This window comes from Dermacentor variabilis, chromosome 5 (assembly GCF_050947875.1).
Source record: "Dermacentor variabilis isolate Ectoservices chromosome 5, ASM5094787v1, whole genome shotgun sequence".
In the NCBI taxonomy this organism is placed as follows: domain Eukaryota; kingdom Metazoa; phylum Arthropoda; class Arachnida; order Ixodida; family Ixodidae; genus Dermacentor; species Dermacentor variabilis.
The window spans coordinates 175,821,964-175,841,066 of record NC_134572.1 but is presented as its reverse complement, the minus strand read 5'-3'; positions in this window follow the sequence as shown (position 1 = coordinate 175,841,066).

Below are 19,103 nucleotides of genomic sequence, written 5' to 3'. Positions count from 1 at the left end.
CAGCTGCTCTTCGATCGCGTCGATGGCTTCTTGCAGCGTGCTTTCAATGTGACCATCGCTGCCTCCTGGAACCCACAGCGTGATGCCATCGGCGTAGATGGTGTGCCGGACGCCCTCGACGCGAGAGAGTCGCTTGGCCACCCCAATCATAACGAGGTTGAATAACAATGGCGAGATGACCGAGCCCTGCGGGGTCCCGTCACTGCCGAGCCTCTTCTCTTGGAGCCGTAGATCGCCGGCGCCGAGCTCGGTAGTCCGCCCCATCAGAAAGTCCTTGATGTAATAGTACGTTCTGGCGCCCATGTTGAGTCTGGACACCTGGGCTAGGATCGCAAAGTGCTTCACCTTGTCGAAGGTGCTCTGCAGGTCCAGTCCCAGAATGGCCTTGTTGTCTTTCCTTAGGGTGTCATCGTGAATGATATCTTTCTTCAACAGAATCATCGCGTCTTGGTTGCTGAGGGAACGCCAAAACCCGAAGATAGTAGTGGGGTATAGTCCCGACTCCTCCAGGTAATCCTGCCACCTGCACATGAGGACGTGCTCCAACACCTTGCCGACTTAGGACGTGAGCGAGATGGGCCAGAGGTTGTCCGTGTTCGGTGGCTTGCCTGGTTTGGGGATGAGGATGGTCTTGGCAGTCTTCCACTGCTGGGGCCGTGAACCCGCCCTCCAGCACTTGTTGTAATAACCGGTGAGGTTTTCGATGGCCACATCACTGACTTTCTTGAGTGCTCTGTTCGAGATGTGATCCGGGCCGGCCCCCGACTTGCTGTTTAGTTCGTGCAGGGCCACTCGCACCTCCTCGACGGTGATCTCGTGGTCGAGCTTCTCGTTGGCTTGACCACCGTGTTCGGGATGCCTTTCCGTGGGTGTAACCGGAAGGTACTTGCTATCTATACGTCTGATTACTTCGGCTTCCCCGTTTTCCTTGACTGCTTTGTGAATGATCTTTGTGAGGCGGTCGCGTTGGTGGTATCTTGTTTTAGTCTTGTCGAGCAGATGCCGCATCAAGTTCCAGGTTTTGACGCAATGCATCCGCCCGTCCGCAGCGTTACAGATTTCGTTCCACTGTTGCGTGCTCCGCCACCTTCTTCCTTAGGCACAGATTTATCCGTTGTGTGGTGAAGAGGAAGACGAAGAAGGCGCTCTTGTGTCGGCTGTGCGCGCGATCAGCGTTCGTCTACTGCAAGTGCGACTAGACTGTGCCTAGTGCCTTATAATAAATAATCTTTTTACGCTTGGTGAAAGGTGCTGCACTCCCCGACCTCACCCTGGAACTTCGCAGCCGAACTTTAACATCTGCTCCAGCCGCTACTATGAACGACGCTCCCAACAATCCGCTTGGCGCATCTGCCGCTCCTGTCATGTGCGGCGCCGTGCAACGGCAGCGGGACCGTCCTGTTTTTAGCGGATCAGGTGAGACTGACGTTGAAGATTGGCTCTCTACCTACGAGCGCGTCAGTGAACACAACAAGTGGGATGACCCGACGAAGCTCCGTAGCGTCATCTTTTATCTTGCTGACGTTGCGAACCTCTGGTTCCACAATCATGAACGGGAACTGCAAACCTGGTCCGCTTTCAAAACTGCATTCGCGGAAGTCTTCGGTCGCCCAGCCTTGCGAAAACTCCGTGCTGAACAGCGCCTCCGCCAGCGCGCTCAACAGCCCGGCGAGGCTTATACTAGTTATATAGAGGATGTCGTTGATATTTGCGCCCGCGTCGATTCCACCATGACTGAAGAGGACAAGGTGAAGCACATCCTCAAGGGCATCGAGGACAACGCATTTCAAATGCTCCTGGCGCGGAACCCCACTTCTGTCACAGCTGTCGTCACTCTTTGCCAGAGCTTCGATGAGCTGCTTCGACAAAGGGTCCTTGCGCGCAGCGCTCTCGCACCTGGCGACTCTCTCTCGGACCTCACGCTTCGATCAAACACCACGCCAGCAGCATCGCTATCTGTTGAGATCAAGGATTTCCTTCGTGAGGAGGTGGCGCGCCAATTGTTTATGCTGCCTCTCAACGAAGGACATCCCCAGCCTGACACATCTCTGGTTGCTCCCATTAGGCAGGCCATTCGCGAGGAACTTGCTGGGTCTTTACCTTTCGCCCAACCCTGCCCTCCCGTGGCTGCACCTCTGACCTATGCCGAAGTCGCCGCGCGACCTGCGCCGCCGACGTTCTCGTTTTCGGCGCCAATGGGACTTCAAGCTGCACCTCCTTCCGCGTCGCCTCCCATTCCATCTCGACGCCCAGTTCAGACACCTTGGCGCAAACGCGACAACCGACCCATATGCTTCTCCTGCGGTGTCGCCGGCCACGTTGCGCGCTTCTGCCATCGTCGCATGCCACCTGCTAACGCTACTGTCGCACCACCTGCATATGCCTATTCCTGTGACTTCCTGTGACGAAGCCTTCCAGCAACTACGTCGCCTATTACTTTGCCACCGATTCTTCGGCACTACGATCCCACAGCGCCTACAGAGGTACATACGGACGCCGGCGGTATCGGACTTGGTGCAGTCCTCGCACAACGGAAAGACGGCTATGACGAGTACGTCGTCGCGTATGCGAGCCGCACTTTAAAGAAGGCAGAAACCAACTACTCAGTAACAGAAAAGGAGTGCTTGGCCATTATTTGGGCGCTCATCAAATTTCGTCCATACCTATATGGTCACCCTTTTGACATTGTCACCGACCACCATTCACTTTGCTGGCTGTCCTCGTTGAAGGATCCGTCAGGTCGCCTAGGCCGATGGGCCCTCCGCTTACAAGAATATGATATCCGCGTTTTCTACCGTCGGGCAGAAAGCACTCTGATGCCGATGCGCTTTCCCGATCGCTGCTACCTTGTGATGTGGCTCGATCGCCTCTACCTTGTGATGTGGCTTCAGTGTCTCCGCTCTTCGCATCCATGTCAGCCTTCAACGTCGCGGATATGCCGGACGAGCAGCGCAAGGATCCCCTGCTTTCAACCATGCTGCATTTCCTCCACGACCCACCCGCCACACCCTCTTCTCGAACACTTCGTCGCCAAGCCGCTCACTTTACTGTCCGCGACAACGTTCTTTACCGCAGAAATTATTTGCCTGATGGTCGCAAATGGCTCCTGGTGATACCACGACACATGCGTTCTGACATGTGCGCTTATTTTCATGCTGCTCCTAATAATGGTCACGCCGGTGTTCTGAAAACGTATACTCGGCTAAGGCAACGTTTCTACTGGCACGGCATGTATCACTTCGTGCGCCAGTACGTACGCACATGCACGGCGTGCCAACGGCGTAAAATTCCACAGCGCCCTCCTGGTGAGCTACAGCCGCTGCCCTGCCCGGCCCGGCCCTTCGATCGCGTCGGCATAGACCTATACGGGCCACTTCCCTGCAGCTCCTCGGGTAACCGATGGATAATTGTAGGTGTCGACGACTTGACGCGCTACGCCGCGACAGCCGCACTCCCGGCAGCCTCTGCGCGCAAAGTTGCGTTCTTCATCTTGCGGAACGTCGTTCTTCGACATGGCGCACCAGGCGAACTGCTCAGCGAAAGGGGGACGTGTCTTCTTGTCCGAAGTCATCCAAGCCCTTCTCGCTGCATGCAGCATCGTTCACCGCAAGTCTACAGCCTACCACGCGCAAACGAACGGCTTGACAGAGAGGTTCAACCGCACACTCGGTGATATGTTGACTACGTACGACGCCTCGGATCACAGTAATTGGGACACTGTTTTGCCGTTCGTCACGTATGCCTATAATACGGCCACGCAAGCTACCACTGGCTTTTCGTCCTTTTTTCTGCTGTATGGACGCAAGCCCTCGTGTACTATGGACACAATGCTCCCATACCAACTCGACGCTTCCGAATGCACGCCTGTGTCTGAAGCCGCCAAATACGCCGAGGACTGTAGGCAGCTCGCGCGAACCCTTACAACCGCTGCTCAAGGTCGTCAAAAGCTGCGGCGTGACAGTGGCGCGCTTACACCAATTTTCCCGACTGGTTCCCTTGTTTGCTTGTGGGTCCCGCCTCACAGCCCTGGCCTTTCGACCAAACTACTTGCACGCTATGATGGCCCCTACCGCGTCATAGACCGTACCTCCGCTGTCACCTACGTTGTAGAACCTGTAACACCTTCACCCGACCATAGGCATCGCGGGCGTGACACGGTTCATGTCAACCGACTTGAGCCGTACTATGACCCCCTCATCCTACCTACGCCGTAAGTCGCCAGGATGGCTCCTCTTCTCTCCCGGGAGCCATTGTGGTGAAGAGGAAGACGAAGAAGGCGCTCTTGTGTCGGCTGTGCGGGCGATCAGCGTTCGTCTACTGCCAGTGCGACTAGACTGTGCCTAGTGCCTTATAATAAATAATCTTATTACAGTTGCTTCTTCCACCTGTTTAGGACCGATTGCTTTGCTTCGAATAAGTGCGCGAGGCGGCTGTCAACCTTGTCGACCTGCGCATCCGTTTCTATGATTTTGGTCGCCTCCTTGACCTTCCCCGCGATGTGGACTCGGGAGACAAAATCACCAAATAATTTGCTCGTAACCATCTCTAAATCACAAACTTTATTCGAGCATATTCGAGCTTTATTCGTCAAGAGGGCGAAACTGACTCACGCACCAAGTTCGTTGAACCACGTTATCGGCTGCTCCCAAGCATAAACTTCGCTTTCGCCCTCGCAGCCTTCGCATAAACTGTCGACGCACGAAATATTCCGTTCACATAGAATCGCTGGACAAGCAGCTCAGTGGCATTGAATTAGGCATTGAAGGCGACGGACACGACAAACACGAACTCCGGCAGGTCACGCTATAAAATTGCGCCACCGAGGGCCTCTTCTCTTCATTGCATATTGATCGATATCCATCTGAGGTATGGTACGACTGGCGTGCCTGTGAGCTTGCAGCTCCAGCTGCAGCCACTCCCCGCTTTCTCTGTGCTCCCCGCTCGTAAACGCACGTTCCACGCGCGACGGGGCCGAGACGCCAAGCGAACGGGCGTGGCGAAAACGAGTGTCGGCGGCATCTGAAGCACCGATGGAATTCGCGGTCACGTCCAACCGCGTTTCGGGAAAGTCGCTCGTAACGCCGTCGCGAATAAATGCCCGCCGGAAATCCCGCTCCCCTCTCTGCTGCGACACTGGTAGACGCTCTCTGCTCGAGGCACCCACGCGCCGTGGTTTGGCAACGACGAACGCCTGTTTATCGTACGCGGCGTGTGCGTATAACTTTCGCGTCCAGTGATTTCTTCGAACTCCCGACTTCCGGGAAGAACACTCCGTCGTTATTCAAACAAACACGAGCGACCAGGCCCGTTCTGTTTAAGTTCCATAAAGAGAGAGGGCCTCGCCCACGGGTAGCTATTCTTATAATTCGAGCATTTTGTTGTTCTCTTTCCCCGCACGCATTTACGGCGCAGTGGGGCTTTGAACTAGGTCTCTTTTCTTTTTTCTTTTACTTTTTTACTTGTTGTTCTTTAAGATCAGATAGAATTTTCAAATGTTACCTTGGCAAACAGCCGAATTTTATTAATTGAACTGGATTACTCAGAGAGGCGGACGTTATTTCCAGAATACATCGAAATGTACATACGACTAATAAGCAAAATTTTACTAGTAGCTTTTGAATAATTACTTGGCAACACATATTGCACGTTACGAATTGTAGCCCGTGAGTTCTCAAGGCGTAGCCACTCGAAATGAATTTTCAGGTTTCAAAATATTAATTCCCGAAGTTGATGACGAAATAGATTGGCGTCCCAGTTTCTGTTGTGCTTCAGTGAATAAAACAAAATTTACTTAAAAATCTAAGTGTAATAACAATGCGGTTTTACCACTTACTTTATGGTGCATATCTCGAAACTGGTGTTATTCGCAGTGTTCGCTTCCAGTACAGATGCCTTGCATATCCACCGGCTACAATTAGTAGGTTGCAATGTATGTCGCAAATGCAATGAATGAAACAGTTAATTAGTCACATGTTTTTAATAATTCATTAAGCATTTTAATTTCTCGTGCGAGCGATTTACACCGCTTCGAATAATCAAGCACACGGACCAAGATTACGCTATTTGCCTAAGGCGATTTTTGAAAAACTAGGTATGATCTAAAAGAAAACACACCCCGTGTTTTTCTGACTTCAAACTCGTATACGGCGCAGCATGCGAGCTCTTGAAACGACGACAAGATCCCTCCCTATGCGTCCTCTCCGCTCTTTGCACGGTACCTTCTGCACTCCAATTCATAGGCGCCGATTGTGGGGGGACTCCGGGGCTCCAGCCCCCTACGGAGTTTTCAGGAGGGACCAAAGCCACCCCCCCTTCCTCACAGCGATTCCGAAGCCTAGCCCCCTCGCCCCCCTTCATGCACACACGCACACCTAAAATATAATTACCGGAGTTTTCTCACCCAGTTCATTTGAGATTTCTTTTGACTTTCCTTTAGCTTTTCATTTAAAATTTTGCTGTGGCTAATACCTTACGGCGTCATTGTCGGCCCAGACGTGCACGGCTTGTAATTTATAATTTTGCTTTATTTCTGCAAATCCTGAAAATACGAGTACAAGTGCATTAGAAGCACAATCGGCGGCTGCCTCAACCGTATTTACCACTTCAGCATTGTTTTAAATTTCCACTGTAAACACCATGAACATACAGAATATATTTCAATATACATAAAACACAGCGTTTATTATATTTCTGAAAGAGAAAGAGGTAGCAAATAAAAATTATTTCTAGCCAACGCCTAGAGAAATAATATGTTGCTGTATGTTCAACTCGCTTCGAATTGCGTTGCGTTGCATGAAAAAAAAAATGAAACCTGCTGACTTCAGTGACCTCTCCGGTAGTCTTTTATCAATGGCGTGTGAAATGCACTTGAATGTTGTTTGTTTCAGTATTCCTCCCCTTTCCGCTAAGCAATGCTAACAACTCATGAAAAAGAAACTCTTCTAATAATTTACAACATCTATTAGGGATGGAAACACCGTCACTTGCACGCAAAAGTCATAAATATGACGCAATAGTTCTGTGGAAACCCGCAAGTGGAGAGAAGTAATTATTCCGCAGAACAATTACCTCATACTCTTGCCTTTGCTTGGAGTTATTGAGAAATTCGACTTCGCCCTTCAATCCGCCTGGTTAGCCAAGTTGGCAGAGCGGCTGCCCCGGAAAGGCGATGGTCCCACGTTCGAGTCCCGCACCAGGACGAATTTTTTGTCAACTGCGAGGCTCTTCTTTCAAGGAATCCGTGTGGGTTTCCTTTGTAGCAATTGCTACGATTGGGTGAATGTCTCATTTCTCCTTAATTACTCATAATTATGTGTACAGGGTGTCCCAATTTAATATTGTTACGTAGGAAGACGCAGTATATTTACAAGTATATTTACAAGGAAATACGCCGGACTTGGCCAAGAGGCAACAGCCCGCGCTAGCCTCTAATCGTCGTCGTCGCCTTCACACTGCTCGCCTCTTCGTGATCGCAAATACTATTCCGTAGCACTACCCTCGGCGGCAAAAGCGCCGACACGGAGCGACTAAAGGCCGGACTCGGAGGCAGTGTAGTAGGCCTTGAGCCTACTGACGTGCACGACATCACTACATGCCAGAGTAGAGGACGAGGTTGAACTCACAGGAGCAATTTCGTACGTCAGAGGCTTCACCTGGCTCAGTACGCGGTAGGGCCCTGTGTATCGCGAAAGGAGCTTCTCTAAACGCCCGACGTGAAGAGAGGGCGACCACAGGAGCACGAGCGCACCAGGCGGAAACTGTACGTCACGATGGCGGGCGTTGTACTGACACTGCAGAGTGGTTTGCGAGGCCGTCAGTCGAGCACGGGCAAGCTGGCGTGCATGGTTGGCGATGGCGTCGCGCGCATACTCGCTTCTTGAGATCGCAGCAGTAGGAAGTTCCGTGTTTAGGAGCAAGGTCGGTTCGCGACTGTACAGTAAATAAAATGAAGAAAATCCGGCGGTGTCGTGCCGGGAAGAATTGTACGCAAATGTGACGTAAGGAAGGGCAATATCCCTGTCATGGTGGCCCTTGGAAACGTACTTGGACAGCATATCGCTAAGAGTACGTTTTACCCGCTCTGTCAGGCCATTGGTTCGAAGGTGGTATGAGGTAGTCAGCTTGTGTTGAATGGAGCAGGAATGCACACTGTCAGCGATAAATTTCGAGAGGAAGTTACGACCACGGTCAGTAAGAAGCTGTCGTGGGGCTCCATGAAGCCAGATAATGTCCCGCAAGAGAAAGTCCATGACGTCAGTTGCGCAACTGGTAGGGAGAGCCGGCGTGATAGCGTATCGGGTGGCGCAATCAGTTGCGACGGTTACCCATTTGTTGTTCCCAGAGGATGACGTGGGAAAGGGACCGAGCAGGTCTAATCCAACACGAAAGAACGGTTCCACAGGGACGGTGATCGGCTGGAGATGACCGGCAGGTAGCACCTGAGGTGTTTTCCAACGCTGGCAGGGATCACAGGCAGCAACATAGCGTCGGACGGAGTGAGCGAGACCAGGCCAGTAGAAGCCGCGGTGAACGCGGTCATACGTGCGGGTTACCCCAAGATGTCCTGCAGCGGCTGTGTCATGCATCTCAAAGAGCACAGTCTGTTGTAGATGTTTTGGCACGACAAGAAGAAGATCAGAGCCGTCCGAGAGGAAGTTTCTTCGGTACAGAATGCCGCCCTGGAGGACATATCGGCAAACAAATGCGTCGGTAGATGTAGAGCGCAAACGCTCGATGAGTGCTCGAAGCAATAGGTCTCGGTACTGCTCATCAGCGATGCTAGCGAAGGCAGGCACACAGAAAATGCCGTTGGCGGTACTACTGTCGGCGTCGGCAGGCTCGTCTACCGGGTAGCAGACAGGCAGTAAGCGTCCTTGTGTAGTCGGCCAGATGTGTAGATGACAGAACACGAATATTCCTGGAGGCGTAAGGCCCAGCGATCAAGTCTTCCGGTAGGATCTTTCACTGAGCATAACCAGCAAAGCACGCGATGGTCTGACAACGGAAAAGGGTCGGCCATATAAGTATGGGCGGAATTTCGCAACCGCCCAAATTAGGGCCAACACTCACGCTCAGTGATGGCATAGTTGCGCTCCGCGGGTTAGAGGAGCCTGCTGGCGTAAGCGATAACACGGTCGTGGCCGCGCTGGCGTTGTGCCAGTACTGCGCCAATTCCGTGACCGCTGGCATCAGTACGGACTTCTGTATGCGCAGAAGGACCGCTATCTTGTACACGTTCGAAAATCCATCGTTCCATTTCACCTCGCGCGATTGTCCAGGCTGCGCCGACATCGCGGCCTCGGCCAATCTAGTCCAATCGCGTGAGGCGAAATCGAACGCCGCCTTTTCTAACGTGTACAAGATAGCGTCCAAGGAACGAAACGGGCCAGAACGGGAAGCGTTGAGAAAAGGTCGATTAGATGCAAGAATGCAGGAGGCTCGTCATCGCCCCACTGGAAAGGGGCGTCTTTTGTCAAAACCTCGGTTAGTGGTCGTGCTATGGCCGCAAAATTTTTCACGAAACGGCGGAAGTACGAACAAAGGCCGATGAAGCTGCGCACATCCTTGACACCCTTCGGAACAGGGAAGTGTGTAACAGCATGGCTCTTGCCTGGGTCCGGTTGCACTCTGTTCGCGTCAACGAGATGTCCAAGGACGGTAATCTGGCAACGGCCAAATTGGCGCTTCGATGCGTTGAGTTGCAGACCGGCTCGACGAAAAACGTCCAGGACTGCTGAGAGGCGCTCGAGGTGCGTAGCGAACGTTGGGGAGAATACGATAACGTTGTCCAAGCAGCACAGGCACGTGGACCACTTGAAACCGTCAGGAAGGAAGTCCATCATGCGTTCAAAAGTGGCAGAAGCGTTACATAGACCGAACGGCATCACTTTCAATTGATACAGATCGTCGGGTGTTCCAAGGGCAGTCTTCTCGCGGTCGAGATCGTCCATGGCAATCTACCAGTAGCCGGAGCGAAGGTTAATAGAGAAGAAATAGCGAGCACCGTGAAGGCAGTCAAGGGCGTCATCAATCCGAGGTAGGGGATACACGTCCTTTTTGGTAACCCTGTTAAGATGCCGATAATCCACACAAAAGCGCCATGAGCAAACCTTCTTTTTTACCAGTACAACAGCTGACGCCCATGGACTACATGACGGTTCAATAATGTTCTTGGCAAGCATTCTGCGAACTTCGGCGTGAATAAGTTGACGCTCAGCCGGTGACACTCGCTACGGGCGGCAATGAATAGAGGGGCATCGCCGGTATTAATGCGATGTTTAACAGATACCGTTTGGGCCAAAAGGACCATCGTTAAAGGCAAAAATATCGTGATAAGAAAACAGAACGCGGTAGAGCTCACCATTGCGCTCGGACGGCATGTCGGGCGCAATCATTTTGTGTAAATCGGCGATGGTACAAGTTGCTGACTGCGATGGTAGAGGAGGATCGGCTGAATTGTCCTCTACTGCAATAGTTGCCACTGAGTGATCCTCGAATGAGCAAAGTTGGGCCAGAGACATCACGCGTGGCAGCACTTGTGTCGGCAGGCCAAAATTGACCACTGGAAGGCAGACGCGATTCGCCGTTATAGATAAAACTGTATGAGGTACTGTGATCCCGTCTGTAAGGAGGACGTCTTGCATAGAAGCCGCGATGTAGTGACCATCTGGGACTGGCGCGGATGATACTAAGTCAACGTAATTAAGTGCCGAAGGGGGCAAGCGACCGAAGTCAACGGAACTGAGGTGACTCGGGTGTGGTTCAGCGGGATCCAGAACAGGCAAGTCAAGGCGGAGAGTATTGGCGGAACAATCGGTGAGAGCAGAATGTGCGGAGAGGAAGTCTAAGCCGAGGATGATGTCGTGGGGACAGTAGGCGATGACTGCGAATAGCACGACAGTGGAGCGATCGGCGAAGGAGACGCGGGCGGCACACATACCAATACGGGGGCTGTTCTGCCATCGCCGACACGGACAACAGGCGTCGTGGTGGGCGTGAATATTTTAACGTGACAGCGTTAAGGAGGTCGTGTCCCAGAAAAGCCGGTGTCGTCGGCGTCGGTGTCGGCGGCGCTGGCCGTGAGCGATAAATTGAGGGAGGCACTTCATGAATAAAAAACAACTTGCAAGACGGGCTGGGTGGGAATCGAACCAAGGTCTCCGGAGTGTGGCGGCATTATCGGAGCGTGTGGCATAGGGACGAGAAGGGCGGGGCCGAGAATAGGCAGTATAAGTAGACCGGGTCGGTGAACTCCAGCGACTGCGACAGTGCCAAGAAATGTGCCCGATTCGATGGCAGTGAAAACAAATGGGCTTGTCCTGAGCAGTGCGCCATTCAGATGGTTGCGGAAACGTGGTGGGTAACAAGATGCGGGACGGGGCGGAATCGAAGTAGCCGGGCGGGTATCAGGGCGATGGGCCGAGCAGATTGTGTGAAGACCCATGGTTTCGGACTCCTGGCGGACAACTGCTTGCTCAGGGAAACCGTGACTGCAGGTGCGTTGGTGGGCTGGAGTCGAAGGCAGCCGGATAGGCGGCCTCAATCTCACGCCGGACGATCCTGGTAACATCGTCAGTGTTTTTGGGACGAGGAGCGTCGGCACAGGAAGATGTCGCTGGGGTGTTGGGCAAACGGGCAAACTGCTGGTCAAATACGTCGGCTGTTAGCGAGTTCCAGGCGGCGGCACTCTTTTATAACTGCATCCACCGTCACCACGTTGTTGAAAACGAGCAAGTTGAAGGCGTCATCGGCAATGCCTTTGAGGATGTGGGAAACCTTGTCTGACTCAGTCGTATGTGCGTCAACTTTGCGGCACAGAGCCAAGACGTTCCGAATGTACGTGACATAGGGCTCTGTTTACGTCTGCACACGGCCGGAAAGCGCCTTCTGCGCGGCAAGTTGCTGACCGCAGGGGTTGCCGAACAAGTCTCGGAGCTTTTGCTTAAGCGAATCCCAACTGCTCAGCTCATCTTCGTGCGTCCGAAAACAAACTCGAGGTGTGCCACCGAGGTAAAAGAATACGTTGGCGAGCATGATAGTATATAGGGCCCCACCGGTTACTGCGGCTGACGTGTTCGTACAGTCTGATCCAGTCATCGACGTCTTCCCCATCTTTGCCCTAGAATACGCCAGGATCACGGGGAGCGGGGTGCGTGATGTAGGTCATCGAAGTTGCAAGCAGCTGTCGGAGCCGGCGGAGTCGAGTTGTCGCAGGGAGCCATGAAGGAAGGCTTGACGTACCCTCCACTGCGAAACTCCGTGACGAGGTACAGGGAACGTCCACCTCCACCGGATATGTTACGTAGGAAGACGCAGACGAAAAGCTATACACAAGTATATTTACAAGGAAATACACCGCACTTGGCCCAGAGGCAACAGCCCGCGCTAGCCTCTAATCGTCGTCGTCGTCTTCACACTGCTCGCCTCTTCGTGATCGCAAATACTGTTCCGTAGCAATATCATGGACGCCGGTTTTAATCAAAACAGCAATTGCGTTACTCGAAGAAAAAATAGCACATATTGTTTCCGGTGCAGTTGAGTAGCTGCTGGTAATTTTTTTATTACTGAGATTTCATTACATAATTGTATTATAGCTACATAGCTCGAGACTACTATCCGTATTACCAATGAGACATTTGTAGGCAGAGCCAAGAGACATCTAATTTTTTTCAACAACGTACTAATTGCGAACGAATTTTTTCCGACTGATAATTAACCCCGCGAAATATGAAAAATACCACGTGACTGCGCTCCCACCCGCCTCATAAAGCAGCGCTCTCGAACAAGCTCCCTCTGAGAAACCCAGAACGACATGAAGGAAATAAAAAAAAACATCGCGATCGAGCTAGTTTCTCATCCGCCGCGCTCCGGCTGAATTAACACGTCGCGTTTGGTGTTAGTTAGAAACAAGCTGTGATAGCCACAAAACTTATCACCGCGAAGGCGAATGGACAACGTCAGTGCAAAGGTGTAAAAGTGTGCTTTGTGCTTTGTATTTGTCTAATGAGCAGAAGACAAATATGAACCTTGCCTTGGGAGCTGCAATCAGTCTTGGAAGTGTGGCGCTAGACCAAACGCGTCGACTGTCCGCCGAAATTATGAAAACCTGAGACAAACCGGCAGCTTCAAAAAACAGCGGCGGAGGGCTCCATTTTTGAGTCCTAGCCTACGCACGGATTTTCTAGGATTTATGGCCTCAAACCCTCATGCTAGCGTGCGGGACACGGCCTTTCAAGTACCAAATTCCAAGTCATCAGTCTGGAGGATTCTAAGTGACTCGGCCTTTCACCCGTACCACCTTAACCTGCACCAATGCTTGGAAGATGGGGACCTGTAGAATCGTCTAGATTTCTCGAATTGGGTCCTCACAAAAGGCGATGCGTCACCGGACTTTTTGAGCAACATTATGTGCGCAGAGGAGGCCAATTTTTGCAGAAACGGTTAAGTAAATTTGCATAATGCACACTATTGGAGCGACTCCCAACCATACTGGGTACACTTGGTGCCACTACCAGTGGTCGTTCAATGTGGGGTTCGGAATTTACGCCGTTGCTATAATCGGTCCAATCTTCTTGATCACACACTGATTGGACAGCGTTACGCGGGCGAAATCCTTCAAGGAGTGGTGGAGGAGTTTCTCAGCGAAATCCCACAGTCACGTCTTCCACATGTGCGTTATGAGCAAGATGTGGCACAAGCACACAGCAGCAGCCGAGCACGAAAGTGGCTGGATGCGACTTTTCATGCGCAATAGAATGGAAAGCATGGACCAGTAAATTGGCCGGCTAGGTCATCTGACCTCTCTCCACTCAATTTCTTTCTTTGGGGTTATGTGAAATATAGTGTTTGCATGATCGAGACGGACATCAGATGAGCTCAAGGTAAGGACAACGGATGGCTGCTGTAGAATTCCAGCGTAGGTCATCAAGAAAGCTACAGAAGATGTGATAAAACAGAATCGGTAGAGTACTGCGTAGTTGCAGAAGGAAACTGGTAATTTTAACACGTCCTCCCGAAAGCATCTGGTGTTCAACGGCGCTGATGAATTCATAGATAATAATGGCACAGAAATCCGTGCGCATTAGGAATGCTAACGCGTGCGTTAGCGCCCGCAGTAGCGACCGAATAATCCCTACGTGCGGCCCCTCGCTTCAACGTCAACGAAGCGGCGAGAACACAGCGGTCGCGGAGCTCTCACAACACATGCAGCACTCTGCTGCTTTCGCAGGTGGCTTTCAAGATACGGGCCGCGCCGCCGCGCCGCAGCGCCGTGACGGTTCATAATGGTTCAGTCTACCTAATAAATGTTGTGTGTATTTTCTTCATATGCTACACCTACCTGGTTATCTCATCCTACGTCCACATCCGCTTCTATATTGCTTCTAGTCGCCTCTTCTAGGTCGTCTCCTCCAGGTCGCAATTAACACTTCGCTGTTGCAACCACGCTTGTCCGTTTCACGGTTTTTTAGCGGTCGTTCTCGCAATTGTACAAAACACACAAACATGCTACCACGAAATACCACGTCAGTACTACGCAATGCTTACGCATCATTCAGACGAATACCAGAGAAGATTCTGCACAGATTTCTTCTTTTTTACATCTTTGCATATGTCCCGATTGGCAATCGGGCTCATTTAGAAGTGGTACATTTACTTTCTCGAACGCATGGATTTTGCCTTTCCTCTACACGTCAGTCGCTTCCCGGTCTCTTTACTTCGCTTTTATTTTTTGTCACGAACCTGTTTTTGCAGAATGCATACACTTTCATGAAAACTAAACGCGTAGCTTTAATTAGGCTTTGGTCCGGATGAAGTTTCTGGCGCCAAATATAGCTGCGCGCACACTTTCGACGGGGTGCAAGCACAGCCGGGTTTCCGAAGCATTCTACGCCTATTAAGTTGCTTTTCGCGCTTGATGCGTGGTCAGAGCGGCGCTTCGGCCGCGTTATCAAGGAGCTTTTGTTATAAATATGATCAGTCGGCCTTGAGAAACGGATAAGTGTGACGTATAGCTGCGAAGCTGCGAAACCTGCTTTTGGTGCCCTTCCGTACCATTATCACACAGGTTTGCGACAGGCCATGCAGTTGCTTTCTGTCAGCTTACTTGAGGGCACTGCTTTATTTGGTATTTTTGGGGGGGGGGGGGGGGTTGGGTGGGGGGTTTCTTTGCCAGTCGGAACAAAATTGTACGCAATTAGTATGTCGCTAAAAACACCACTGTTAGATGTAATCTGGGGGTGCCTACAAATGTCTCATTGACTCTTTGATAATTATGACAACGCTTCTCGAGTTAGATAACTAATTATAATTGCCGAATTAAATTTTAGTAACAAAAGATTTACTGGCGGATAGTCCACTGCACTGGAAACAATACGCACCACGTTTTCTTCGAGTAACGCAACTGCATCATAGTTTAGACAACCTGTATAATTCACTCACTTACCAAAATGTGGCCAAGCCGGATTCTCTCGAAATCAGAATCCACAGCAGACATGGACAGGAGCGCTTATACTCGCATTCACAGAAAAAAAAAAGAGAGAGAGAGAGAGAGACTGCAGTTTCGCCGGAAGGCGAAGCGGTATTAGTGATATTGAAGTATTTCTAAGTTCGAAACTTACTACAGTGTGTTGTTTAGTGCCCGGCCCGATGATCACGATGCAACAGTTTTGTGTTTCTTGTAAAACCTTTACAGCATGATGACTGTGCATTCATTAGTGAAGCCCTTACAATACAAGAAATTGAGCTGGCTATTGATCAGCTGCCTCTGTCGAAAACACCCGGCCCTGATGGACTTTCCTGTGAACTTTACAAAGCTTTCAAATCAATTATCAGTCTCATATTATTGGACATTTTTATTACAAGTTTAGATGTAGACGCCCTTCCGCAATCTTTTTGCAAAACCCACACAGTTTTAATTCCCCAAAGTTCAGATAAGGAGAAACTGCGTTCTGTTGTAAGCTACCGACGAATCACATTGCCAAACGGGGATTGTAAAATTTTTGCAGAACTTTTGTCGAATAGATTGCAATTTGCGATGTCAATTCTCATTGGTTCCCACCAGACGTGTGGAATCAGGGGTCGATCCATTGAAGCCAACATACATATCGCCTGTACACTTCTTCAGTACTGTTACGGTTCCACTGAGCAGCTTGCAATGCTCCAAGTAGACCTTGCTAACGCTTTTGATCGTGTCAGTCACTCCTATTTATTTTCTCTTCTGGAGCATGCCAATGTTGGCTCCGTTGTGCTTAAAGGCGTTAAACTTTGCTATACATGTTGTACTACTCGTTTAGATATTAATGGCCAACTCTCTGAACCCCTTTCCATTTGCTCCAGTAAAACAAGGATGCCCGATGACCCCATTACTATTCGCCCTTTATCTGGAACCGCTATGCTTAAGCGTAATTCAGTCGAGTTACATCCATGGCTTCAATATACTGGGTAATGAAGTAAAAGTATTAGCTTATGCAGACGATCTAGCGTTCTTCTGCGGGGATAAGTCCAATGTTGAAAAGGTAGTATCGACATTAGAGGAATTTGGCAGCGTGTCAGGAGCACGATGAGCTCCTCAAAAAGTTTAGGCTTATGGTTTGGCTCATGGTGCTATACACCAGAACAGTTTGCAGACGTTAAGTGGACCGGTATCCCGCCAAAGTATCTTCGCGTGCCGCTAGACACATATAGGTTAAGCGCACACTATTGGAAAGAACGGCTTTCGGCGCTGCAAAATTACGCCCAGACATTCGTTCCACACTGATTTTCTATTTTTTTGGAAATCCGAAGCCTGCAATAAGTTCTTGACAACAAAAATTTACTATGTATTGCAAGTTATACATTGTACCAGGCTCTACATCCAACGCTTTCACCGAATCTTTGCAACCTTCGTATGGTCTTCAACTTTTGAGCCCATGAGGCGAGACAATATTTTCAGGCCAGTTAGTGAAGGTGTGCTGGGTTTAGTACATCTTTATGTGCCGCAAATAGTGCCTCGTTTCCTCTTTTTTCGCGATACATCGCATCCTATAATTCGGTCATTCATGCAAGTCACACTTGTGAATGCATTACCTGATTTAATTGTTTCTTCCATTTTTTCTTCGCGTTTATGCTCGTGGGGGTTCATGCAAGAAGTTTACTTGGCGATTCGTTTCCTGACAGTTCGGTTTTTCACTGAATACTAGTACTCTGTGTCGCGTAAAACGTTGCACGAAGATTTACTGTCCATGCTATTTCCGCCTCCACTTCACCGATCACTACATTCAATGGCCAGGTCACGATGTAATAAAGCGAGTACGCAAATGTATATATCCCCTTGCTGCAAAACATTCTTTTATAAACTTCATAGTGAAGCCATACCGGTAAAGACATGGCTAGAGAAAAAGGGTATCTTTGTCTCTTCTCTTAACTGCCGCCTTTGTGACAGGCCAGAGTCGATTGAACATTGTTTTATTAGATGCACCGACGCCGTACTATTTTGGTATGTCCGCCAACGGGCTTTTAAAAAAGACCTTGAGATTAACGCTCATACTGTGCAATACCTGCTGCCGACCTCTGATAATAGTGCACCTTTCGATTTGTTTTTTTTTTCTCATCGGAATGCACAGTTTCTGGAAAACGCGAATGATGGACATGGTTGTACCTACAAGGGTACATGTCATCCAAATGACACTATACCTAAAGCAGGTTTATGATGGACTTGATGCACAGCCGGACTGGTACCCCATTTTGGTGAGCTGCCCATCCTTACCACCCTTCTAAAGTGATACCAACTTTTCTACCCACAGTATGAACGATGCCTTTTCTCTGTGTGACTTTCATTGTGCTCTCCATTCTCTGACTATGCACAACTGGTGACTGTCGGCTTGTTGCTATTGTATTAAATACCATGAAAGAAAAAAAAGTAATATTGAAACATACGACAATTACACGAAGGAAGCTTACACCATCGAGACACGCCGGATTCTGGATGGTGCGAGAGGACTCAGGCTGTGAAGCTAAACTGTCTCCTACTATGAGGTATTGTATATAGTCATATAAGGCCGTCACTTCAGTGCACCATTATTCGAGGTCCCACGAAGTTTCTTGAAGTGCAACTGCTACTAAAGGCTATATATATATATATATATATATATATATATATATATATATATATATATATGGCGTTCAAGAAGCTAGTCGGGCCCCAGCCTCCCCCTTCCTCCGGGAAAATTAAACCTTCTCGTCGATGCTCCAAGTAGAGATAAATTTTTGTCACTGTTGCTATGGTGGCATCTACGGAGGAACTCGAGCAACCGAACCCTCTCTCCGCACTTTTAGACTTATAAATATGCCGGATGACGAAGACCATTCCCTTCTTTTGAGGTAGGTATAGGTCAAGAAATACCACGCGTGTTGATTAAGCATACATTTTATCGCTGCACTGGACATGTCACTTACAAAGGGACGCTGTAAAGAAATATCCATTGAGCTGCATTACAACATTACACTTCTACAATCCCAAAAATTATTCGTCGCTCTACTATCGCAAACACCAGAGACCAGTGGGCTGGGGGAAGGTCAGTAAGGTAGCGCCAATCCGCTCACTTAGTATAACTTTTGCTGGGCTTCCCCCAGCTTCGCTGGTGTGTGGTGTTTGCGATAGCAGGGCCATGCATAATTTTTTTCCACTTCGAGAAAGAGGACTGCTGAAGCGAGCGCGCGGTCCTCAGCAGCAATGACGGCACACCACCTATGTCCCCGCCACGCCGCTCCTTCTCCCTCTCTAGGCTCCACCACCCTCACCGCATCGCTATGCTGCGCGACGCTATCTTTATACTCTACTTTCACTCTCACTCTCAGCACTCTTTCCCCGAGCTCGACGAAGCTGCGAACGTCAAGAACTCAGCGAGGTTCTAACGACTTCCCTGTACAAATTGATGCAATGATTGCAAAGCTTTACAAGCGTATTATACGAGCCGCGCAGGAAGCGTGCCTTCAGGTACTCTGCAGGAACTCCACGCGCAACACACATTGATTTTTGTATCTTATTGCGATGTCTGCGCAAAGTGACATTCTTGGTACTTTACAGACATCACAATAGGATACAGCTTTTGGAAAATGTATTCCTA